The sequence below is a fragment of the Myxocyprinus asiaticus genome, chromosome 2, assembly GCF_019703515.2.
Source record: "Myxocyprinus asiaticus isolate MX2 ecotype Aquarium Trade chromosome 2, UBuf_Myxa_2, whole genome shotgun sequence".
In the NCBI taxonomy this organism is placed as follows: domain Eukaryota; kingdom Metazoa; phylum Chordata; class Actinopteri; order Cypriniformes; family Catostomidae; genus Myxocyprinus; species Myxocyprinus asiaticus.
In genome coordinates this window covers 57564832-57591079 of record NC_059345.1, presented here as the reverse complement: position 1 = coordinate 57591079, position 26248 = coordinate 57564832, and the positions used below count along the sequence as shown (strand labels likewise).

The 26248-nt window shown below is 37.5% G+C and overlaps 1 pseudogene; it reads left to right on the top strand.

Moving 5' to 3' along the window:
* LOC127449895 (B-cell scaffold protein with ankyrin repeats-like) overlaps positions 1 to 26248 on the top strand; it is a 104238-nt pseudogene that overhangs the window by 60859 nt on the left and 17131 nt on the right.

The window sequence follows — 26248 nt, the reverse complement described above, 5'->3', positions numbered from 1 at the left end:
TCACGGTGAACTTTATTTTCAAAATAAGCTTGTCACAAGACACTTGAGCACTTAAACGTAACGGTGCTGTTCGACAGAGTAAACAAATGAACAAAACTACATATTTCATATGTATAATTAGGTTGAGTATTTAAGACAAATGTAGACATTTATCAGTGTGGTAAATTATAAGTATTTATATCATTACATAAATATAATGTAGTTACAATGACAAGCAACAACACACAGTCACATTTCAGCACTTCGCATTGGTCAGCAACTCTTAAGTAGCACTTGAAGCATGTCCTCGCGTGCATGTGAAACGCACGCAAAAAATAACGACGTTGGTAAAATCACTTGTTGGGAAATGAGGCCCTGCCTTTTGCGCTCCACAAAAGAAAGTAATAGGGTTTGGAATGACATGAGGTCATTAATGACAGAATTTTCATTTTTCATATTTAAATTCCTTTAATATTGTAACCCTTTTATTCATCTGTAATGTTCCACTCAGTATGCTCTGTGCTATTCCATGACTTCAGTAATGAAATATAGTGGAATATTATGCTTTGGCAACACATTATGTATTCTGAGGGATTTACCACTCAGCTGATCTTGGTGTTAAGCAGCTGATAATTTTGCACAGTGCGCTGGTTAGCTTTACTCCTCTACAAAGCCCTCATTTCCTATATTTAAGATCTTTAAAGCTCTCCAAACCCAGGTCACCCAGACTAAACTTATTTTGGTTGCTTTTTCCTGCTCAGCTGGTTTTCATCTTGCATGACTGCATTTCAAATCCAGCCCAGAGATAAATGGAGTTGGATGGGACAACCTCCGTTTTCTGTGTTCATTCTTCTGGAACCCCTTTTAATGTGTAACGTCTCCATTCTGTCTTGTACTACTAGAGTCAGTATCCACAGCAACTCTCATTCTGCCCTGTATGCGAGTTACAGCATGTTCACATTGGCAGATTGGCAGTGAGAACATTTAATTGCTAAGCTGTTGGACTCGCTGCATTTATGAACTCTCATCTCTGCAACTGTAAACTCTTCAGTTTATTTGATTTCAGGGCAACATCAGAGAAATTCTAGGTCTAGTAGTTATTTTTTCATCCATATGTTCTCCGTTTAAGGAATAGTTCACCCAAAAATGAAAATTCTGTCATTTACTCACCCTAATGCCATTCCAAACACATATGAATTTTTACACATGCAGAACACAAAAGGAGATCTTCTATTGAAGATCCTAAGTCACTATGAGAGAAGCTTGTTCACAGTGAGTTACTTTCATTTGCCTTTGTATTGAATAAACACAGGGGGATTTTCATTTTGTGTTCTGCATAAAGTAAAATATGACAATTTTCATTTTTGGGTAAAAGTATTCCTTTTATTTTTCTGAGAATGTTCACAGAAAAGGATGTTTTACAGATACCTTTGAATTACAACTAAGTTGGCAAGCCGACAAATGGAAAAATCATCTTAGATTTCACACAACCAAACACCCATTAAGCGCCAATCTTAGTGCTTTTCCTTGTGTTTTAATGAGCTTCAACAGAATCAAGATTTTGCTGTTTACCATTTTGCAACTGGTGATGTGTAATGACTAACAATGTGGACTCTTAAAGGGTTAGTTCACCCAAAATTTTCACCCAAAAGTCCTTCATGCATTTAATGTTAAATGATAAAACGAAAGATGCCTTAATACCCTAAATATGTGCATGGTAAACTTTTGTAATATTTGGTTAACCGCTAGAGTTCACGAACGGTTATTGTGTTATTTGTCGAGACTCTGGAATAAAGAAGTTATTTGCCATGGATGCATCAAACACAATCTCAGATTAGCAGGGAATAAAGTGCACGGTGTGCTATGAGCCGAAATAGCACAATACATAGATCTTCAAATGATAAAATCACTTTAAAGTCGAACAAATAGTCTTTGTCACTGCCTGCAACATAGTATCTTAATCAATGGGAATTGTGTAATTCTGCCTGGGCAGCGAACGCTATGGTTTATAGGACTTCTTGGGGATGCTTTGATTTTTAAATGATTCAGCATTTAATGTGTGTAATTATTGTCTGCACACCAGAACAAAAGGGGGAAAAAAACATTGGCTCACTGTTTAACAAGCGCTGAAACTTTGCCAGGTGAAAAACAATCTGGAATCATGTGTAACAGTCACATTAAGTCCTCTTTGCAACTTGAACTTCATCAGAAGGTTGATTTGTGACACCAGAGCTGGAAAAAGGTTGATGCAGCGCAGCAAATGGTGAAACAGAACACAGGTGTCTCGAGATGTGTTTATAAATATTACAGTTCTTTTAAACTTAATGCAGTGTCTAAAAAATGCGACGGTCCTGAGTTGTAGAGTGGCGCAACGATCAAAGACGTCCGTCCAGTGCATGTTTACATAGAAAAACCATTTAAAAACAGCGCAGACGCACGTGTGACCAGCCCGTATCTTGCCAAATAGCTTACCTGTAAGTTTGTCGGGTACCGTCGAACTCGGATCGGGTTGAAGAACTCGCATGCAGAATAACAGAATAGTGATTCTGATATCTGAATACCGTGCACATCCCTAATAATAACGCATAATTTTGAATTGTTTCATAATTAAAAAGTACATATAATTGGCTGTGTCAGACATTGCTACAAATTTTCTTCCATCTATTTGAAAAATGACAGTCCTGTCACGCATAATGGTGAACGTAATCACGTCATGGGGGGCCTCCACAGTGTACCGGCCCATGGGCCTCTCAGGTCTTAATCCGTCCTTGACCACAGAATATAAACTATTTTAAAATTGAATAAAATTTTCTTTGATCTTTTGACATATAAGAGGTCATTGTACCATAAAAACATACTGGAAGTTTCAGAACTCAAAACTTCCTCCTCACTGCAAAAAGAGCATTTGTTTACATTTACATTTAGTCATTTAGCAGACACATTTATTCAAAGTGACTTACAAATGAGGAACATGGCAAACAATTTGTCAAAGTCAACAGCACCTGCAGTATAGCACTGCCAAGTTCTCAAAATGGCTGGAGTACAGGATCTAGCGTAATTTTTTTTATATATATACTGATAAATAGTACGTGTATTTAGTGTGAATTGGTTAAGTGCTCTCGGAACAGATGTGTTTTCAGCTGGTTCTTGAATGTTGAGATGGTTTCAGAATATTGCATGGAGGTTGGAAGCTCATTCCACCACAGTAGAACAGAGAAAGTGAATGATCGTGAAATGGACTTCGTTCTCTGCTTCCTCCACATTGTGATATCACACTGTAGTAGACATTTTCATCTGACCGCCTCCACAACAACATATCAACTACTACTTTACCTTTTCACTTCCATATTCCGCTCAGTAGTGGTGAGCAATGAGACGGCAAGGAGAGAGAGCAGGTCAGTCAAGACCAGAAAGCCAATCATAACAGTGGGTGTTTACTGTCTAGTCTTAAAGGAGCAGCAAAACCAAAGCTGAGCGTTTCTAACAGAGGGTCAGAATGAGGGTTGAAAATGATCATGATTTACAAATATATATATGTATATATATATATATATATATATATATATATATATATATATATATATATATATATAATATAGCTTTTTTTGTGCCAAAAACTTTACTAATATTATAAGTGAACCTCTGGGAACACATTAAAATAATAATTTAAAAAAAGGCATGTCATGACCCCTTTAAACAAACATGAATACATTTTCACTTGCATCCCCAGCATTAAAGCAGCTCACTCTGTGTGGGCTTTACATTAGCCTGACACATCTAGAACACTACGACCCACACTAACGTATCCTCCACAGTACTGATAGTTCCACAAAACCAAGAACACTTGAATTCTTGAACAACCTCAGATTTAAAGTTTAATGCTGCCATTAAAATATAATCAATTTTATTAGAGGGTCATGTGTTCCAGGAGTTCAGCATACCTTTACATTGACATGCATTCAATACCTAGGTTGAGTCATGAGTGAAAAGGAGGGGAATTGCTTAATGATTTTACATTATTGAGCAGAGTGCTGGATTGATTTCATTAGAGCCCTTTATAAATAATGTTTCCTGTTGATGACATTGCACTGTGTGGGCCCTGAAAAGAAAATGTAAATCAAAGGTGTTTAGCTGGTCTCCCAGCCTGGCTAAGCTGGTTAGGCTGGTTTGTTTCGATGGTTTTAAAGAGGTTTTGGGCACTTGTCTGCTGGTTAGGCTGTGAGACTGGCTGACTGACCAATTAAACAAGCTAAACACCAGCTTACCCAGGCTTGGAGATCAGCTAGACCAGCTAAACACCAGTTTACACAGGCTAGCAGACCAGCTGGACCAGCTTAAGCCAGGTAAGACCATCAAACCACCTTATGTTGGTTTTAGCTGTGTGTGTTTTTAAAATGGATACAACAGATCTTTTGCTCAGGTCCTACAGTGATTAATAAACAATTGAAGTTACCCTAAAGTATCAGTAAGAAAAAGATACAAAAGAAAAGAAAACATCCTTCCCTTTTGTATTCTCAGAGACAGATCAGTGTCCCTTAACCTCTGAACTTTCTCAGTGAGTGTCATCTCCATTAATGATCTTTCATCAAACAACCATCGAATTCTATGACATTTTTAGTCCAATGTGAACACAACCATTGAATGAATGCATTATTACCAGCAGGATACTGGTATAGCACTGAGATTTGCTTGATATTTGAATAATATCCTCACAGCATCTGCCTCAGTAATGTGTAACAGTGGGTGCTTTCAGTTAGTTCATAATAGTCAAATCAGCTTTGCACACTTCCCTGATAAGACATTTGGCTTGCTTTAAAGTATCATTGTGGACAATTTCCGACTCAAAAGGAGTATTCACAAAATAGACAAGCCCCATGGGCTTCAGCAGTGTGCTTTTTGATACTTTGTGTTCCCAAATATAACTTTTCTGCATGCTAATGAATATTACTGTGCACACCAAAGGGGAATTCACTAAGAATGAATGGTGCCCAGTAAAAGTGCCGGTTATTTGCATGTGCTGTCTATGCTGGTTTAGTGCCCAAATTACTAAAGGACTAATGGAGAACAGGCAACAGCACAAACGCGGCCACAAAATCGCTGCTGAACGCAATTCACATGTGCAGTTCATATGTTGCAAAAGCCTTATAAGTAAAAATTATTTTATAAGATAGCATTGTGTGAGGAACAGGGCAAAAGCAAGTGTTTATGAACTGATAATCTGCCCTTTGACTCATGCCATTGTTGTTTTAGCGCTTCTAATGTTCATTTCACTACGAAACTGCTGCAAAAACCGATACGTACCACAAGCCAAGTAAAAATTATTTTGCTATAATTTAGGTATAGTAACGTGATTCATTGTTACCAGGTTGCTGCCACAAGTTACCAAACAACTAAGAACCACTAGCATTATTTCCATAGTGAACTAAACACTCAATGTCACTTCTTAAATTTAATCTTAAATCTGTTTTTTTTTTCCTTTTTTTTTTAAACTAGCCTTTTTTCTCTGATAACACTTAATATTACAATTATTCATCACAACAATAGAGCACTTGTGGATAAAATGATGTTACGCTTATGTCTGACATCAAAGCAGCTATCTTTCACAACCCCTCAACATGTGATGCAAAATTAGTTTGTCTTGTCTGTTAATTCTCCCTTTCTACTCTAATGAATATATTCATAACACTGAATGCATAATGTGCATTATCAATATTGAGGGGGACGATGTGGAGGCTATTATCACAAGTGAATGGTAGCAGGTTGCTATGGAACAGAACGCAGAGAGTGACAGTCAGAATAAAGTGTGCCTACTTTCATAATTTTTTTTTTATTATTTGAACAGTATCAGATCGGTGTATTTTCGCTTGACGCATAGATAACTAACAATGAGTTTGAATTGCTTGTGTTGAACAGTCCCCACATCATTTGTTTGGAGGAAGGTTCTGATATCTGTGGTTTTCACAAAAGCCATCACCTTGCTTACCAACTATTTTTTGTGGCATCCACATAAATTTTGCAAGCTTGGCAAAAACTTGTTCAGACATTGAATGCATCTCGCAATGGTCACATCCGACATTGAGAACTCTTGCTTTGGTTGCTATAGAAGCAGCCACAACAGCTGGCAAATGTAAGTTCAAATATATGGCTTTAAATCATTATCTAAATTATATGTTTGAATCATAGGCATAGATTTAGGTTGGTATGGTAGGAACATGTCTACCAACTTTCATAAAATCAGGAAATGTTCCAACCAACATTTAGGTAATTTTACCACATAGAAAATACTTTAACTTTATACTATGTATTTAATTTTAAATTGACTGGTAACACCTTACAATAACAGTACATGAATATTCATGAATTAATACCTGAATTAATAGTTACTCACACATAAATTAATGATGAGTTAAGGAATGGACTTATCAGGAACTAATGAAGAGCTAACATTTACTACAACATGAGTCATATGAATTCATGTATTATAACGGTCACCTTAATTACATGTTAGTACATATTTGACAGTTAATGCATTAATTTACATTAGGAAATAAACTAAATCAAACAGGCTTTATAAGAAAGAATGTGAAGTACTTCGCCCTTGAATTAAATGTGCATAATTTAAAATGATCATAATAAAAAAAAATAAAAAAGAGAACTTTTGATGTCTTCAGGTTCACCACAAACATCACTGGATGACGCAGGATTATTCTGTATAATTTACATGGATCATCCTAATGAAATATTGAATACATTAAATGAATAGTTCTCTCATCTTTTACTCACCCTCATGCCATTCCAGATGTGTATGACTTTGTTTCATCTGCAGAACACAAAGATTTTTAGAAGAATATCTCAGCTCTGTAGGCCCATACAATGCATGATGAAAGTGAATGGAAACCACATTTTTGAAGTTCCAAAAAGCACATAAGACAGCATATCAGTAATCTAACTCATTTTCACTGTATATCTTACAGTCTCTAGGCACAATCTTGATGTCAAGCTCAATTACACTTTATAGTGCTTGACGCATGCACAGAGTGTTAGATGGTGCAAGGAAGTGTAATCGAGTTTAAAATCATGATGGCCAAGGAAATTTATTGTGAAAAAGGAGTTATATTTTGGTCTAATCTCACCGAAAACCGATTGGACAGTTTAAGAAGACATGGATTAAACCACTGAAGTCATATAGGTTAGCCTACTTTTATGCTGCATTTATATGCTTTTTGGAGTTTAAACATTTTGGTCACCATTCATCATTTTATGGACCTACAGAGCTGAGATATTCTTATAAAAAGCTTTGTGTTCTACAGAAAAAAAGAGTCATACAAATCTGGAATGGCATGAGGGTGAGTAAATGAGAATTTTCAATTTTGGGTGAACTTTTCCTTTAATGATTGCCACCAATTATTATTATTAATAATAATAATTGATCTCAACCCATTCTGTGTGATTCTCCATTCCTTTCCCTTCATACTCGCCCTTCCACTGTCTGTCCTACCACTCATCATCCATACGGAGGCCATGTCCGCATCTCAGCTTCTACCTCATGTCAAACCAAATTATGCTAAACAATGTGTGATTTAACTGGGATGAATACTAGTGTAGTTCATGTGTAGTTGATAGTAAGTTTATAATGATGTGCCCCACCAAGTAAAGTCATAACATGATGCTGCATTAACAAGTCATCAGTTGATGATAGTTCATAACTAGGTAACAATGAGTTAATAATGATGTGCCCCTCCAAGTAAAGTCATGACATGATGATGCATTAACAAGTCATGGACTCAAAAGAAAATCCAAACATACCTGTTAAGACATACAAGACACTTTTAAATGATTTATAAGGTGTGTTTTTTTCTCTCTCAGTATCTCCTGATGTCAAATCGGAAATGCTAAAAAATGCTAATGTTAGCATTTAATACCTTCAGAATCAGAATAAGCTTTATTGCCAAGTATGCTTACACATGCAAGGAATATGTCTTGGTGACAGGAGCTTCCAGTGCACGACATTACAAAACAGCAACAAGACATAGATAATAAAAAATAAAAAATAAAAATAAAAAAACAAATTGAATAGAAAATATATATAGTAAATATAAATATATATATGGCACTACCATCTCACAGGACCTGAAGTGGGAGACCACATTGACTCCACTGTGAAAAAGGCCCAGCAGAGGTTGTACAGAGTTCTACTCAGAATTCATTGAGTCTGTCTCATGCACTTCAATAACTGTCTGGTTTGGTTCAGCTATGAAATCGGAAATGAGAAGACTACAAAGGACAATTCGGACTGCTGAGAGGATTATTGGTTGCCCCCTGCCCACCCTTCAAAAACTATACACTTCCAGAGTTAGGAAAAAGTCTGGAAAAATCACTCCGGACCCCACTCACCCAGCCCACTACCTTTCTGAACTGTTGCCTTCTGGCCGACGCTTCAGAGCTCTGAGCACCAGAACCGTCAGGCACAGGAACAGTTTTTTCCCTCAGGCTATCCATCTCATGAACAGTTAAAACTTCCCAATTGAGCAATAATTATGTGCAATTCACCATCTAGTCTTTTTATATTTATCCAACACATCAAACCTCTTCTGCCATTACATTCACTTGCACTGTAAACAACATATTTGTATTTAGTTCCGCACTATGTATGTGTATGTATGTATGTATATATGTGTGTATATATGTATATGTATGTATATGTATATCTATATATAAATATAAAAAATAAGAAAAAATATATTTATGCAGTAATCACAAACGACTGTGATTGGTGACTCCTGAACAGCGCTGAGAAAAGTAGCAGATGCCACGTGACAATGCCATTTCTGCGCTGCTTCAGAAGAGGTTGGACAATAATTTAAACATGAATAATGATACTGAGAAACTTTAATAGTAAATAAATTGGTAACACTTTATAATAACAGTACATGAATTATCATGAATTAATAGCTGAATTAATAGTTACTTCTGCATAAATTAATGATGAGTTATGGAATGGACTAATCAGGAACTAATGAAGAGCTAACAGTAACTACAACATTACTCATATGAATTCATGCTTTAATAACAGCAACCTTAATTACATGTTAGTACATGTTTGAGAGTTAATGCATTAATTAACATTAGGAAATAAACTAAATCAAACAGCTTTCATTAGAAAGAATGTGAAGTACTTTAACCTTGAATTAAACATTCATATTTAATATTGTCATAATTCAATCATTTTAAAGGTTTTATAATAATAATTATAATTTTCTTTATTTATCACACATTATACATTTGCACATATACAGTGAAATTCTTCTTTTTCACATATCCCAGCTAGGCTGGGGTCAGAGTGCAGGGTCAGCCATGATACGGCACCCCTGGAGCAGAAAGGGTCAAGGGCCTTGCTCAAGGGCCCAACAGTGGCATCTTGGCGGTGCTGGGGCTTGAACCCCTGACCTTCTGATCAGTAACCCAGAGCCTTAACCGCTGAGCCACCACTGCCCCCAGTTTTCGCATATCCCAGCCAAGCTGGGGTCAGAGCGCAGGGTCAGCCATGATACAGCGCCCCTGGAGCAGATGGGGTCAAGGGCCTTGCTCAAGGGCCCAACGGTGGCACCGTGGCGGTGTTGGGGCTTGAACCCCTGACCATCTAGTCATTAACCCAGAGCCTTAACCGCCAAGCCACCACTGCCACCACTGCCCCTTTTAGCTGTCTGCAGTTTTGCCAAAAATGTCATTGAATGATACCGTCATTTTTTAAATGGACATAAAAAAAACATAGATAAACACAAAATAATAATGATCAACAATAATTTGATCTCAACCCGTTTTAAGTTATTCCCCACCCCCTTTTTTTTTTCATACTCACCTTACCACTCAATTCGCTCGTCATTCAGACCATAGAAATAGGAAAGGTTGTCTTATGTTGCTGGATCAATATTTGTTTTTTTATATATATATATTTATGTTTAGTGCTGTTCAGAATGGTGAGGGGGGTCAGTGTTGGGGTGTTCCTCCTAAAGTTCACAATCATTTCCACCGTTTTGAGCGTGTTCAGCTCCAGGTTGTTTTGACTGCACCAGACGGGCAGCTGTTCAACCTCCCTTCTGTATGCAGATTCATTGTCATCTCGGTTAAGGCCGATGACAGTGGTGTCATCTGCAAACTTCAGGAGCTTGACAGATGGGTCCTTGGCGATGGTGTTGAGGGAGAAGAGTAGTGGGGAGAACACACATCCCAGGGGGGCACCAGCGTTGATTGTACAGGTTCTGGCAGTGAATTTCCCTTGTCTCACAAGCTGCTGCCTGTCTGTCAGAAAGCTGGTAATCCACTGACACATAGACGTGGGAACAGAGAGCTGGTGTAGTTTAGTCTGTAATATAGCTGGGATGATGGTGTTGAAAGCCACAAAAAGGATCCTTGCATATGTCCCTGGTCTGTCCAGATGTTGCAGGAAATTATGCAATCCCATGTTGACTGCATCCTCCACAGACCTGTTTGCTCGATAAGCAAATTGAAGGGGATCTAGAAAGGGTCTAGTGATGTCCTTCAGGTGGGCCAACACCAGTCTCTCAAATGATTTCATGACCACAGACGTCAGGGCGACAGGTCTGTAGTCATTAAGTCCTGTGATTTTTGGTTTCTTTGGGACAAGAATGATGATTGAACGTTTGAAGCAGCATGGGACTTCACACTGCTCCAGTGATCTATTGAAAATTAGTGTGAAGATGGGGGCCAGTTGGTTAGCACAAGATCTAAGACACACAGGTAAAATGGCATCTGGGCCCTGTGCTTTTCTTGTCTTTCATTTTTGGAAGGCATGGAACACCTCCTCTTCACAGATCTTAAGTGCAGGTTGAGTAGCAGGAGGGGGGAGGAGGAGGGTTGAAGGAGGTGTTGGTGTTTGTGAGAAGTGAAGTGAAGGTCAGAGTGGGTGTGGGGTGTGAGATTGGGCCTTTAAAATCTACAGTAGAACACATTCAGGTCGTCAGCCTGTTGTTGGTCCACCACAGGGTTGGGGGCAGGAGTCCAGTAGTTTGTAAGTTGTTTCTTGCCACTCTACACTGTTGCAGGGTCGTTAGCTGAAAACTTGTTTTTCAGCTTCTCAGAGTATCTTCTTTTAGTCACTCTGATTTCCTTATTCAGAGTGTTCCTGGCCTGATTGTACAAGATTTTATCCCCAACTCTGTAAGCATCCTCTTTGGCCTGACGAATCTGAGTTCTGCTGTAAACCATGGTTTGTCATTGTTGAACGTTAAATAAGTCCTAGTAGGAATGCATATATCCTCACAGAAACTGATATATGATGTCACAGTATATGTGAGCTCGTCCAGGTCGGTGGCTGCAGCCTCAAAAACACTCCAATCAGTGCAGTCAAAGCAAGCTTGTAGTTCCAGCTCTGCTTCATTGGTCCATCTTTTTACAGTCTTTACTACAGGCTTAGCTGATTTTAGTTTCTGTCTGTAGTTTGGAAGAAGATGAACCAGACAGTGATCAGAGAGTCCCAAAGCTGCTCTAGGAACAGAGCGATATGCATCCTTTATTGTTGTGTAGCAATGATCCAGTGTATTACTGTCTCTGGTGGGGCATGTAATGTGCTGTTTGTATTTGGGCAGTTCAAGTGTGAGATTTGCTTTGTAAAATCCCCAAGAATAATAATAACTGAGTCCGGGTATTGTTGTTCCGTGGCTGTGATCTGATCAGCCAGCTGTTGCAGCGCTGCATTCACGCACAGTTTTGGCGTGATATAAACACCAGAATAACCGAGTAAAAATTCCCACAGCACGTTGAAAGGCTTACAGTTAATAAAGAGCGCTTCCAAATTAGGACAGCACATCTTCTTTAACGTTGTTATGTCTGTACACCACCGCCTCTCGTTTTCCCTGTTAAATCCATGATGTGATCCGCTCTGAACAGCTGGAAGCCTGGCAGATGTAATGCACTGTCCGGAATGGCTTCACTCAGCCAGGTTTCTGTGAAACACAAGGCAGCAGAGGTTGAAAAGTCCTTGTTTGTACGGGTGAGGAGATGTAGTCTGTCCATTTTGTTAGGAAGAGAGGGGAGATTCGCTAGATGAATACTCGGCAGCGCTGTTTGAAAGCCGCGCCGACGGAGCTTGACCAGCGTGCCTGCTCATCTTCCTCGCCTGCGTCTCTTGAACAGCAAAGCTGCACCTAACCGACTAAAATGTCCAGCAAAGCATCCGAATATTCAAAAACCGGGAAAAGATTGTCTGGTATATGCTGCCGAATGTTCAGCAGTTCATCCCTGGTAAAACTGACTGGAAAAAGATTGCTAAACACAGGACAAACAAACAAAAACAACAATAAAAATAGGAGCGCTCTGCACCGAGGCGGCCATCCGCGGTGCCATCATGATGTATTATTCAATTCAAATAACAAAATTAATTCAAATACTGCACATAACGTTGTTAGTTTATATTATAAAATCTCTGATTTCAATCCTTAATTCAGTCCAACAAAACAACCAATAATTTTAGATTAAAAATATCAGCATTACCATAGGAAATAGTGGCAAGCAGCCAGCCAACACCAAGAGAGCGCCGCTTATATAGTATGTGCCTCATCAGAAACAAACTCTCCACCAGTGGCAGCCTGTGCTTTTTAAGTCTAGGCCTTGAGTGTGATTCATGCCATTAAGAAAACACTGTTTCACAATTAATAAGACACCCTATGCCTATGGACATCATACATTATGTCGCAGCCAACTAATAATACCAATTAACATGTTTAAAACATGTCCATGAATGAAAGCCAAAACCAAGGAGTATTTGACCAGGAAAAAGCTATCTAATAATATTTAAATGTTGCTTGCAATAATTTGTTGTGTAAGGGTACATGGTTACATTTCAAAACTTGAACCGACACTGAATGCTCCAGCCAGCCTAATTTACACTTAGAAAACTTCTGATGTTGCTATAACAATGCAAAAAACACTTACCAATTTGTCTGAAGTGAAAATCAGCCCTCCTTTCCTGTTTACATCTCAGGTTTTTAAATCCATAAGGATCTCTTTCTCAATGGCGATAGCACCAGTGATGACAGCCGACTCGTCAGCTATAGATCTTGCGCTCTTCGCTTTCAAATTACATACATAAATTAAAGCGTGATTGCATCACTCAAGGCTAGCTAGAAGTCCTGGACTGGAACATATCTTAAAGACCACACTCATCAAGTACAAATAAATCAATCTGACTGGCTGATAAATCTGACAATCTGACTTTAGATGCCTATTCACTTGCACTGTTGAGGGATTCTGTAGAAATTCTGAAAGCCTAATGGGGTCCTAACGAGCTCGGCTTCGGACATGCGGTTTGTGAAACAGCTGTCACGATTTGCTTGTAAGCATCAAGGAATAAATTCTGATTGGATAAACTTTTCGTTTTCTTTTTTCTTTTTTTGCTATTCATTTGTAGATGAATTAGGGGTGGAAAGCGATTGAAAATACAAAGGCAAAAAGGTGAATGAGAATGAAAGTATGAAGAAATATTTATTTATTAGGCATGTTAGGCCAGCAGAGAAGGCTTTACTGGCCCTGAGAAATCGCCACTGCTCTCCACATACTGTAGTTCCGGGCAGAAATACAGCGAACTATCTGCACTTGAAATGGAAAAGTTCACACAATAAATGATTGAATGTTTACATGCACAAATGTCCACAGAAAAATGAACAAAATAAATTACTGTTATTAATGATGATGATCCAATCATTATCCTAATTTTTAATTTTGATTTTGATTACTGATGAAATTCACAAAGTAACCAAGAAAAATATTGATAAATATATATATAAAAAACAAATATTGATCCAGCAACATAAGACAACCTTTCCTATTTCTATGGTCTGAATGACGAGCGAATTGAGTGGTAAGGTGAGTATGAAAAAAGGGGCGGAGAATAACGTAAAACGGGTTGAGATCAAATTATTGTTGATCATTATTATTTTGTTTATCTATGTTTTTTTTTTTTTATGTCCATTTAAAAAATGACGGTATCATTCAATGACATTTTTGGCAAAACTGCAGACAGCTAAAAGTATAAAATTAATTATGACAATATTAAATATGAATGTTTAATTCAAGGTTAAAGTACTTCACATTCTTTCTTATGAAAGCTGTTTGATTTAGTTTATTTCCTAATGTTAATTAACACACACACACAACAGAGATGGTTAACTTCACATTATGAATGGAGATAAAAAACAAAAGAATTTGGGGCTGTATATTAATCATGGGACAAAAGTGTGAAGAGTTACTGTAAGGCGATAAAACAGTTTGCAAATCTGTAAAAACATTTGGATATTTTGTTCAAACCTTTGAGAATGAAGTGATAACAGCACTCAGAGCAGACATTACCAGCCCTGCTTTAAGACTTTACATTAATTCATAGATATTTATTTTTACAATGAGTGTTTCAGGGTTAATACAAGTTAAACTCTATTGACAGTATTTGTGGCATAATGTTGATTGCCACAGAAAATAATTCTGACTCATCCCTCGTTTACTATAGAAACAGGTAAACAGGTCCAATACACAAAACATATCAACACTATTTTTAAAGTATAGCCGCAATACTTAAGTATAATATGTTTTAACATGACTCTAGTGTGATAAAATTGCTTTTCAGATGTGAAAAGTATCCAAATACTTTTTGTCTTCATTTTGGACAATATCTATTGTTTTATCAACTGAAAACCTGCAAAATTCCTTTTTCAGTAAAAAGTGTCTTTGTGCAGATTTTCTTTAAAATAAATGGCACATAGTTTGATATTTTGATATAAATATATAATCCAAAGAAATTCATGCATTTTTAAGTGAGTCTTAAAGGTTCACCCAAAAATGAAAATTCTCTCATCATTTACTCACCCTCATGCCATCCCAGATGTATGTGACTTCCTTTCTTCAGCAGAACACATTTTAAGAAAACTAGAAAAATATCTAAGCTCAGTAGGTCCTAATAATTGAAGTGGATGGTAACATGATTTTTGATGCTCCAAAAAGCACAGACAATCAGCATTATCCTCATCCATATAACTCCAGTGGTTAAATAAATGTCTTATAAAGTGATACGATTGCTTTTGGTGCAAACAAAATCAAGTACTTTTTAATTGTAAATCATTGCATATGGTAAGCAGCAGTATGCGTGTTCACGAGAGGGCTGAGGTCACGCGGTTTTTCCAGCGATGGCATGGCAACGTTCCATTCATTGCAGTAGACGCTCTCTCTACGCCCTCATGAAATAAATGTAGGGGGCAAATATTGCCCCTTAATTGTAAAGTTAATTTCTGAAACTGGCAGTGGATTACTTTTTTGAGGAACTTACCCAACACTGATCACTTCCCAGCTAAGGATGTATGCACTGGTCAGACTGACAGCAAATTCACTTACTCCATTCCTTTTAGAGTGCGTTATAACAAACACTAATGCATTGGTTCTGATGACAAACATATTGTAAAATAATAAAAATATATATATAAGCTAACACACAGTTTGCCCATTACAATGGGTGGTGCTTCTGCTTTGGCCCAATTCAGTCATTTCTCAATGTCTATAAATACTTAATAACATGTCAGGGTGTTATTTGCCTTCTAATACTGTAATAGACTGGAGGCAAAAAAAGACATGAATTTGGCTGTTCTGCATTGGTAGCAAGGTTTTAAATGTTCAATTTCAGTTGCATTAATAATTCAGTTAGATGAAGGTGCCAAGTGACTTGTATTGTTATAGCTTTATAAATCATTTATACAATCCTGGAATTGTATTCATAAAGCATCAGAGTTGATCTGCATTTGCTAGATCACAGTGGCTTTTTTTACTGCTTATGACATATATCTCATATCATCAGATAACTCATGAACAGAGCAGGACCCAGGCACATTATGCCCATTCAAACTGGGGCATGTGAGACAAGTAGATTTTAAATGCAACTTAAAAACACAATTTTATCTATCTTTCTAAAAAAAAAAAAAAAGCCAAAGAGAAGAAAGTTGCCACATTTATTGATAATCTCACCACATATTTCATTGCTATTTGTATTTTCTGGCTATTTCTACATGACCTTTTTACTAGGACTTGTGGAGAAACAATTGCTTAGCAACTAATAGTTACAACACATCAAGCTATAACAGGTATCCACAGCCATATCTCAAGCTAATTGTCACTGTTTCTTTGGAGCCATACAGTATTTATAATAGTTAAAGTCTCATATTTGACACTAGAGTGTACAGTATGCAGCTAAGCCTATGTGTCTGTGGGTATGAGCCAGCTGACAACACAGTCAGTCAAAGCATTAAAATATATTTACAGCGCTATCAGAGGCTATTTTGCATTAAACAGATGGTAACTAGCTAGTGTTGCTATGTCCGTCTTGTAATAGCCTCATGTTTAATATTATAATGCAGAGAAGGTGAAAACATATGCACTGCCATGGCTTACATTCAGCCAATCTGCCTGCCTGTCTGCCTGTCTGCCTGTCTGTCTGTCTGTCTCTCTCTCTCTGTCTGTCTGACAAAATCAAAATCTGACCTAAGGTTTCACGTTTGACTCATAGATATGGAGGTTTTGAAAAGCCTTTTCATTAAAGAGGAATCATGGATAAGGAGCCAAAAGAAGTGTTGCTATTTTTGCAATAGTTATTATCAGCATGTCTCAGAAATCCCCTTGCTATTGTACAAACCCCTTTAGAACTCATACAGACATCAAAATACATCAAATTCACATTGACTCAGGCATTCATATTTATATAACTGTGACAGTCTTTAGAGTGCTGTACATTTTTAAAGTTTACAATGTATATTTCATACACATTTTCGCTGCACAGCACATTATTGTCACTACGGCACCGGGCTCTCCCTCACCGTCAGTCACTCGCTCTCACTCGCCTGCGTTCTAATCACTCACACCTGCAGCTCATCTTCACCTCGTTTGGACACGCACTTAAACCGCACTCTCACCCTCAGTCAGCATCTAGCCCTGTTGTAGGCACCATGGACTCTGCATGTCACCAATCTGTTCACCAACGCTCTGTTCAGTATTCTCAAGATAAGTGACTTGGAATATACCGAGTGTATGGCATGCCGACTTACTAGTATTTACCCCACTCGTGTTTTAATGAACTGCTCTGCTCTGCTCTCACAAGATTAATGATTAACGTGAAGCCTGAGTGACTCCTACTTATAAACATTTATGAATGACTCCTTGCCTGACTGTTACTTCCTTGTTATACTTCACCCCGCTGTGTCAGTGCTGGATATGTGACTTTGTTATCACGGTGTCAACCTCTAGCCTTGTGATGCAAACCAGCTCCCCTGTTGAAAGAAGAAACTCACCTTTATGCCAGCTTGAAGCTTAAATTCCCTGTTTCAGCAAGTGCCATGTATTATGTTACCTATAATGGATATGTGCCTACTGCCATTGTCCTGTGTTTAACTGAAGATTATTGTCTTAGACTTTATGCCTATCCTGTGATATTCTGAATACACTACATACCTGTTTCACCTGTGTTTTCTTGAAATAAACTCCCGCATCTGGGTTCATCACAACTCCCGCGTTGGTGTCGTTACAATTATGCACTGTAATCCTTTTTAAGGAGGTATTTCGATCAAGGCCTAACCGTTCAAATTTATTCTGATGGTGTAACCAAATTTAATCAATGTTAAATAATATTTTTGAGATAAATAAAAACAAATTTAAGATTAAATTGAATTTAGGTTCGTTTAGGTTAGATTTTTCAGTGTACACAAGGCACAAATAAAGCAATAAGCTATGAAGGCTGTGCATATAGGGTATTTAAAGGGGTGTTCTTGGGGACGACGTGAAGTGTAGTACCTATTGTAAATTATCCATAAAGGGATAATTCATTACTCACCCTCATGCCATCCCTGCTGTGTGTGACTTTCTCTCTTCTGCTGAACACAAAGATGTTTAGAAGAATATTTTAGCTTTGTAGGTTCATACAATGCAAGTGAATGAGTACCAACACTTTGAAGCTCAAAAAGTACATAAAGGCAGTAAACAAAGTAAACCATACAACTCCAGTGGTTTAATCCATGACTTCAGATGGGATATGATAGGAGTGAGAAACAGATCAATATTTAAGTCTCTTTTTACTATCAATATTCACTTTCACATTCTTTTGTTTTTGACGATTCACATTCTTTGTGCATATTGCTACCTACTGGGCAGGGAGGAGAATTTGTAGTAAAATATTACTTAAATATTGATCTGTTTCTCACCCACACCTATATTATCACTTCTGAAGGCATGGATTTATCCACTAGAGTCTTATGAATTACTTTTATGTGCATTTTGGAGCTTCAAAGTTTTGGTCACCATTCACTTGCATTCTATGGACTTACAGAGCTGAGATATTCTTCAAAAAATATTTGTGTTCAGCAGAAGAAAAGTCAAACACATCAGGGATGGCATGAGGGTAAGTAAATGATGATAGAATTTTAAATATGGTGTTTGCTCCGCTTTGCGTCGGGGTCCTGATCACCCTGTAGGGGTTAATTCTGCGATAAGAAACCAGCTGCTGTACATCATCCAGCTTATCACTCGGCTACTAACCAAAAAATAAACAAATACATGGACATGAAATATTGATTTGCGTTGAAATTATGTAATTATGGAAAAAAAAAAAGAAATTACTGAATAGCTAAAATCCACCTCAGGTTTGCGTCGTGTTGGTTTTTATTCTGAGAAAATGTCTGACTCCTTATTACCAAGCGTTTTACAAGACTACTTGCCAAAAAAATAAATAAATAGACATGAAACATTTGAGTTGAAATTATTTTATTAGCTTACTTGTAAAGATTGCACAGTGATCTGAGAAGCAGTAAAGATGTCTCGCAAGATGAGTGGTCTGATACATGGATGTGCGGTTGTTACAGAAAAATATCAGACCGCTAGATGGTGCCATTGTCCAATCAGAATCGAGCATTCTATAGACCCGTGTGATAACCGTGGGAAGATCACTCTGAAGTATGACCTCGAATGGCTTTTGCCATTATAAAACAGTCACCAGCAATATGATACAAGGAAAAAAAATATTCACATTTAATAAATGGTTAAATTTATTCATGATAATAATCAGAATAAATAACTGTATATTCCTCCCAAGTAATTTTTTCATTAGTGTAACTGTAGGATGCTTATGGTTGCCAAGCAACCTATTGTATTAATATAGAATGTGCAGTCACAGGTGGGTGTACATTTCAGAATTTTACAACGACTTCAAATGCAGCTCATCCCGTCACAATTATCCATTTTATATGTAAAGTTAAACATCTAGAGGCATGTAATCCTGAAGTTGTAAACTAAATTATATTTTATTTTAATTTTTCTTTTCAAGTGCATCATTCACTTTGTTTGCAGGGTGTTGAAGGACCGCAAGTCTTGGGGGACAGCATGGTGTAGGAGCCGCCACTGTTTTAGAGTCAGATTTCGGCTCCTGTTATGCAGTGTGGTGGTTCTGTGGTAAGGGGGGTTGGGAGGAGAGTACCGTCACAGTGAGTGAGTTTTTCTGCTGAGAATACTGTGTGTCATAATGAGCCAGTCTTCACATCAGAGGGGGAATGGGGGGGATCTGTTGCATTGTGGCAGCTGCATTTTAAAGCATTTGTCATATTTACCCTAAACAAATAAATAGAAGAAATATATCATTTTAATAAGGAAATAAACAAAGATAAAATATTTAGCTAATCTTGCTCTTAGATACATGGACTCTTTTTACTTAAGCAAATCTTCCCTGACCACAACATATGTACATGCATACATACACACAGACACACAAACACAATCTTGACCACTATGACAGATTCTGCAACCAATCAGAGCTTAAGAGGGCCAAGTAGGGCCAGCATTGCGCATTACACATGTTTTCCATCTTTTTTACACCGCAACATGAAAATACAGAATGAGAGAGTAAGCTAGATTTTTCCATCCATTCCTACAGAGGGTCTTTCGCCTACGTGCTGATCAGATTTCTTCGCCTACTCTGTTGGTTGAGAGCCTCTAGGGGAGGGGCCAGTGCATGCTGAGTTTCTGGACACAAACTATGGCAACTTGGACTTCACAAGTGTAACAGAACCTGTGATAACAGTGAATGAAAACCACTGAGACCGATTCTCACAAGGGACAGGAACAGAATGAAAGAGGATTTCTCAAGTAGGCAGGGTTGCCGCATACTTCGAATTCCCCGTATTTGCAGATTCTTTCAAAACCTCCTTGCGAGCCATCTAACTTGTAAATCAGGCAAGGTCAAGTAATTTTGATTTGTATGGAGGTTTGCACAATACATATGGTTTCAAAGCAGCTTTACAGAAAAACATGCCTTAATTTCTTTAACTTTTAGTGAGAAAGCCAAAGGCAATTATGGTGTGAAAAAACTTAAAGTGATAGTTCACCTGAAAATGTAAATTCATTCATTTGTTACTCACACTTGTGTTGTTCTAAACCAATATGAATTTCTTTTTCGGTACACAAATGGAGAAATAATAATAAAAAAAATATCTGCTCAGTGATGTCATGCTCGGTGGCAGTGGATGGTGACCACCTTTTCAAGATTCAAAAGGACGCAAAAGTATAATTTAAAAATCTAAAATTCATGTCTTGTTCTGAAGGCATTCTGTAAGGTTTGGTAAGAAACAAACCAAAATTTAATTGATTATTTAGTGAAAATAATGACTGATCGTTGATCTCCATGTGCGTTCATGAGAGTGCACGAGTGCAGCAGTTACACTGCCTCTTCTCTGGAGTTCAAGCAGAATTAAAAAATCTGTTCAAGCAAAAACACACTTTGTGGGAATAATCAGACCACCACGGAGATTTTTAACAACAAAAAACAACACAGCTGCACACAAACCAGATAACCAAACTTACAAAACATGCCTGAAGAGTTTGAAGTTGAACAATAGATACATTTCTATGCCCAGCCTTATTTGTATGAAATCAGAAATAGAACATTTTATAAAAATATCTCCCTTTGTGTACTGAAAAAGAAAGTCATATTGGTTTAAAACAACATAATGAATGAATTGTTATTTTTGGGTGAACTATCCCTTTAAGATGTGTAGAATAAAAACCATGGGAGGAATCGGACTCAGTTGGGGATGCTAGTCCCAGGGGCGGACTGGCCATAGGGAGCACCGGGCGTATTCCCGGTGGGCCGCTGGGTAATTTGGGCTGGCCCACTGCTGCGCAAGTACCTGCCCATCTTACAGGCGATATAGGCGGCTGCCCTGGTCTTCAATATGCCTGCGTGGACCTCAAAACAAGCGAACATTTAATAAACTCTGCAAGACTAGCCAATACAATGGCTTCTATTTTGAAATAATGTAATGGCTAGCATTTATTTTGAAATCATTTGCACATCGGAGCGCATATCCGTATGTGCGCATTAATTCCGTACTCTGAATAATCACTAAATGACAAATAACTGCAAGTTACAGCAAATACAATAACAGCAGCGTATATAAAATATGCAAACAGTAAATCTATGTGCAGTACATATTCATTTGCATAATTTATTCATACTGCAAAGGATTTCTGGTAGCTGAAGCGCGGCTTGCTGAACAATGCTGTCCCCTATCCACCTTTTTCACAGGCAGCGAAATTACCCATTATGCTTAGCATGTTCTCCCAATGTGGATGCTACAGACTTCTGCTTCGCAGCTTAGTCCCATTACCAAGTACTGAAACAATCACTAACAACAGTCAAAAACAAGTGAACAGTCTGTGTTTACTTAATGTAAATCTGTCTCATTAAAGGCCGCGTGTGCACATTCGGTTTCACGGCAATCCCTGAATAGATAAGTACACATTCATACACATTTACATGGTAAAGTTACTGGGCTCTAGCGCTCTCTGCACGCACCCTGTAAGTGTGTGCTTGTGAAAGAGAGAGAGAAAGACATACAGCATGCAGAGAGAGAGAGAGAATTCACGTATATGATGCGCTAGATTTAATTACGTTTTTTGTTGAGCAGTTCAATATGAAAACACCCAAATCGCGGACATATAGGGAATCTAGAAATCCCGACTGGTCGCTTTTTAAGGTTCGAAAAAAGAGGAAACATCCATGAAAAGAGGACGCATAGTCCTAATTGGTTCCATTTAAAAATCTTCAGATTAGAGGCATGTACCTTTGCATTATTTCTGCATTAACAAGTGCCGCCTTCTCACGCACTCTGCCGAGAACAACTTGGTCTCTCCCTCATTCACATACACTCACAGCGCGTCATGAGATATGAACCTTGTAAAGATGATAAATAAAACAAAGGCTTGGTTTAAATGTTTTTCATATTTGTTATCTTCCAAAATTACGGACAGTAGGCAAGTGATGGAGAATTAGTTTAATGCAACCTCTGATTATTAAATCTGGTTCGAATTGGAATGTTTCAGCATTGGCAGCTTTTGTGGGGTTTATTGTTGTGACATTCATTTTACAGTAGTCTTTAAGCCAGCTGTAGTTGTTATAACACCCTATAACAGCGCATAATAATCCGGATCCTCCACTGCTCACCATCACCAGTAACGTTAGTCTAGCTGATAACAACAACTAAGCGGAAGTGTGGAGCATCCGAGAGGAATTCTCTCGCTGCAATGGCGCAGCCCATGGAGAAGTCAGGAAAAAGGTGGATAAACATGCAGAAAATAAGCCATGAAAAATATTACTTTGCAGCTATTTGAGACTTTGAGGCTTACTTTGTTTAAAGGATAGCAGAAACAGCGCTTGTCAAAGCATTGGGCTTTTCACTTTTTCTCAAGAATAATCTGGGGAAGGAATTAAAACACCGCAGATATAAAGATGCAACAAACTCACATAGAGGGAAAATATGAGCAATTAATCTGCAAAATATCTGCAAAGATCTACACTTTAAGAGGTATGTTTATTTTTATATTTTTATATATATTTATATTTGCATATGTACATATTCTGGTCAAATTTGTTTTCACTGATATTTTAAAATAAACATTTACACATAGTTGTGTGAGTAATTAACATGAAGTTTTAAGCATTGTCATCAGTGTCCTGCTGTGTGACACTAACTATTTTAAACCACATTTTATGATCTTGTATAGCTATAAATACATATATAATATATTATTATTATACTTGTTGTTTCTACAACCTCATATTAACTAAGACGATAGTTTATTTGCACTTCTAGAAAAAAGTTGAAAGGTGATTTAAGATCTTTAAAAACTTTGAAGAAATGCTGACCTGTCACAGCACCTAAAATACACATTTTCCGTTGTACTTTCATGTACATTTTAACCTAACATCTGTATGTTGGAAAAAAAAAAAAAAAAAAAAAAAAAACTTTTCGGACATGTTATTTGTCTTATCTATAAAGCTATACATTTTTACTGCTTTCTCTAAAAGATCCACTCATCACATTTACAGTAGTTTTATATGTTTAAAAAAAATGATGACCATTTTTGCACTGGTGGGGCCTGTTGTCATGACTAGCAGTCAATAGAAATGTCTTTTTTTCAACACAAAAATTTGAAATTGAGCCGGAAAATGAAACCAATCAGCTGGTGTGTTATGGTGTGGTGTGTTGCAGCCCGGGTTTGGTGGGCCGCTCTGGGACAGAAATTCCAGGGCCAGTTTTTAGTCCCATTATTATTAAATCTGGTTCGAATTGGAATGTTTCAGCATTGGCAGCTTTTGTGGGGTTTATTGTTGTGACATTCATTTTACAGTAGTCTTTAAGCCAGCTGTAGTTGTTATAACACCCTATAACAGCGCATAATAATCCGGATCCTCCACTGCTCACCATCACCAGTAACGTTAGTCTAGCTGTGACATTCATTTTACAGTAGTCTTTAAGCCAGCTGTAGTTGTTATAACACCCTATAACAGCGCATAATAATCCGGATCCTCCACTGCTCACCATCACCAGTAACGTTAGTCTAGCTGATAACAACAACTAAGCGGAAGTGTGGAGCATCCACACATCCACTGGGACTATTATTATAAATGTAATAATAGTCCCAATTATTACATTTTTCAATATAATGTTTAAACAGTAAGAATAAAGATAAAAATTTTAGGATAATTGTTTGTAGTCTGTGAAGTCTATCCTAAATTGACTGGAGAGATGCAGGCAGTGGTCAGTAAAGTGTAATTTGCTGTCTGACTGGTATAGGCTGTAACTGGTAGTATATTATTATATCACTTAATAATTTTCTAGTATTTTTAATTTGAAGTCCATTCTAAACAACTAGAGTGATGCAGCCAATGGTCTCTGGCTGGTTTAGGCTGTTAGGAATGTATGTAAATGAAGAAAACAAGGCTTATGTAAATGAAGGTTCTCTATCATAATACGACAGTGGGACACAATGACGTTTTGCTCGACAAAAAGCTTGCAGCATATACTTTAATGTAAAGCACTTAAAAGCCAATCAATTACATCACTTACGGTCTCTTTCATTCCATTCGCCAGCTCTCATTGATCTCCATTGAGTTATTTCTCACTCTTTTCACTGTTTATTTACTGAAATGAGGGCTGTGCAGCTGAAAGCCTAGAATTAAACATTTACTTATTTTCCAATATTGTCATGTCGCATTTCTTGAAAGAAAGAAATCAGGTCCGATTGTGACGTGTGATAAACTAAGGGCTTGTTCAGTACAGTATGTTTTTAAATACATGTCTCCATCTAGTGGACATAGCAGGGTAATGCAGTCTCATTCTGCAGTGTAAGGGCATGCTGGTGTATTATGCAATTTACTGCAATGATATGCTTGATGATGCCATGCTTAATTTGTGCATTTTTTCTAAACAGTATTCCAGAAGAAAATGTCCCAAGGAGATGCTGAAACACTATACTCTCTTCCAGCCCGACAAGGTGAGATTTGATAGATTATATTGGATCATTTCTGTATGGATATACTGTATGTAAGGGTACCATCACCAGACAAGGTGATCTGACCTTAAATACCCCTGAAAGGGTTTATTTTGGGATAATGACTGGCTGACTTTACATTATCCCATTTATTACATGACTACTGACCAAATAAATAAATGGACATGAAAATCTGATTTGAATTTCAATTTTATTATGTGAGAAGAAAAGGACTGCAGAGTAATACAAGAGACATCAAAACTAGTACAGTTACTGTTTTTAGGAAATTGGTTTCCTGGGACAACACGCAATTATACAGTTTAGCGCTCATGATACAAAAATATTTGACAGCAATTGACAAATCAGAATCTGATTTTTTTTTAAATAAATACAAATATTAAATGAAGAATTTTTAACACAGCAACACTATCTTTAAATAAAACAGTTTTAGTGTTGTACACTTTGTAAGCAAACTTGGTGGACTTGAAAAATAATAACTAACAATATTTATTGCTTTACGGTCTCCATGGTGACAGCGAAGGCTAGGGACAGCATCTCCTCCACTTATGACACATTCATGCCCAGTCAGCCTCCTGGACTGGACGAGCTGATCAAACTGCAGGAGCAGGTGAAGACAGGCTCTCTCAGTATAGACGATGCTCTGGACAGATTCAATGAATGGCAGAGGTTTCAGAGAGGAATGGACAGCATACAATCCTTACACAAGGTATCAAACTGCACTAAAGTACTAAATTTTTACTACAAAGTCATTTATGTTTTTTCCCCATTATCATATTTCATGACAACCTGTACTGCTCCAGAATTTTTATTCTTTAATGCTCTACTCAATCTTTAAAATAACCTCTCTTCGCTATTTGTAAATGCATATGTACAAAGATATATAGTGACACATTACATGAAAATTACGTTCAGCTGTTAACTGCTGACAACTTTAGCACAGTAGAACTAATGTGCGGGTACTGCATACCTGCTATATTGTACTTATATGGCTCATAGATTTGATTGTACTTGCCATTAAGCCAATGCTTTTAATGCAGGATGATTACAGCAAGCTAAGTGTAGGGACAGCCCACTCTGAGCTACTTGAGTTTAAATGCCTTGTCAAGGGCACTATAGTGACAAAGCAGGATTGTGATTTTAGCACCCAAAAAACATGAACCATTAAGCTACCCCCACCCCATTTATCAGTTATTTAACTTCAAGGGAACATATTAACCTCGTGGGCGGGGTCAGACGTGTGCGATAATTTTATGCTTAAATTGTAAAAGTCCCCTGATACATATGTCACTCATACTGAATGGTACCATTTGAAAGCTTAGAATCTGAACTGTTCATAGAATACAATCAATTTTGCATTTATGTTATGTAAAAAAACAAAAATAAAGCA